The sequence below is a fragment of the Lolium rigidum genome, chromosome 7 (assembly GCF_022539505.1).
Source record: "Lolium rigidum isolate FL_2022 chromosome 7, APGP_CSIRO_Lrig_0.1, whole genome shotgun sequence".
Lineage (NCBI taxonomy): Eukaryota > Viridiplantae > Streptophyta > Magnoliopsida > Poales > Poaceae > Lolium > Lolium rigidum.
Genome location: NC_061514.1, coordinates 187,427,944 through 187,429,549, shown reverse-complemented (window position 1 = coordinate 187,429,549; position 1,606 = coordinate 187,427,944). Strand labels below are relative to the sequence as shown.

The 1,606-nt window shown below is 45.5% G+C and overlaps 1 non-coding gene across 1 annotated transcript; it reads right to left on the bottom strand.

The window, feature by feature from the left end:
• Positions 1-904: 904 nt before the first annotated feature.
• On the bottom strand, positions 905-978 carry TRNAT-AGU. The gene has a single exon. It is a non-coding gene; the product is annotated as a tRNA-Thr (tRNA).
• Positions 979-1,606: the final 628 nt, after the last annotated feature.

Sequence of the window (1,606 nt, the reverse complement as noted above, 5' to 3'; positions counted from 1 at the left end):
TCTTAGCAAATTAAGAAGGAAGAAAGTGCAGTTGGTTTTGCACTTCCCTTGTCATTTAGGAAGCCTGTTCGAATCGACAGGGGAAGTGCACAAACTTGTGTGTGCATCCTGATTGTGCTGTCAGATTTCAACACATTTCTAGGCTAACATGAATCCAACCCCACCAACACATGTTACTGATGTTAGTCGTCGCGTCCTCAAAAGGCGTCAGCACTCATATCTCAGAGGTAGAAAGTAGAGAAAAATAAACATGTGTACACATGGACAAGTCCAATTTTGAAGTGATATGATCAATGGCAGTGTCAGGTTGTCATTTCCGTAATCTTTGCTACCAAACCAACAAAACATCGTGTCGTGTGCAGAATTCTTCGCAGAGTCAGCGTCTGAATCTTGTACATGTCAAACCGAGGATCCAACGGTCAGCTTCTGCAATACTCTTTTGACCATTCTGTTGGCAAGCTTAAACCAAGGTTGCGCTGAAGTTCGCTGGAAATCGCAGGCAGGTGGACATGTCCGTCCGAACTGAAACTTTACATAGCACTGACACGAATTCGCTGAATACAGCATGCATCCAGATGGACAAATCCAATCGAGCTAGGTATACCCAGGAGAATCTTCTTGACTCGTTGAAGAGCGAGAGCCATGGTTGGAATTTGCAAACCTTGTATTGATGTGTGCCATCCGTGCCATGTGATTCAGAAAAAGAAGAAATGAAACTGTGATCATACTGTCGGGAGCACACCCATAAGTTGGAGGTGCACATTTCCACACTTTTGGCAATGCAATCTTTTGTCATTATGTAGTCAAAATACTTCGTTTGACAGTGACCATTATCCATAATTCCAAAAGAAAGGAATGCGGGGTTCAGGATGATAAGAAAAAACGTGTATGAAAAACGATAAATTGCTTTCGTTGAGAGTTGAACTCAAGACCTCCCGCTTACTAAACGGGTGCTCTAACCAACTGAGCTACGAAAGCTTTCGTTTGAAAATTCTTTTAAATCTTATAAGTTTAGATATGACACACGTGCTGTTCTCGTTTCTCTGCCGGAAGATCTGAAACTATTTTTTGTTGTTGACATGGGAATTGGGAAGATCTGAAACTTGGCCAGGACTTATCAGAGTATTCTCATGGCAAGTCGGAGAGCAATCGGACTGGATTATCATGTGGCTTCGTCAGCTCAAGATGCAGACAGAAGAACGAAACGGCTACATTTGTCTCGTCTGGCATAGAAATGCTCGACCTCGAGCCACGCGCGCGCCGATATAGAAGACGCACGGCACATGGACCTACGTACTCACTATCTATCTACTCATCGATCGTGTCCACTAACATAAGCATAGGCAATCCGATCCCGGCTTCTGGTTGGCGCCAAGAGCCGGCGGATCGAAGCCACGGGACATGGGAATCGTGCCTCACGAAGCAGACGATGGAGGAGACTGTGACTTATCTTTCTTCCGATGATCCGCTCCACCACTGCTAGCTCCAGGGACTCGATGGATCTTCTCTTGCATGCTTCACAGTTCACACGTTCTATCCCTGATCGGGGAATCCATTCTTCGACCTCTCAGGTGCCAAGAGTCAATACGACGCAGCAGCAGCTCTG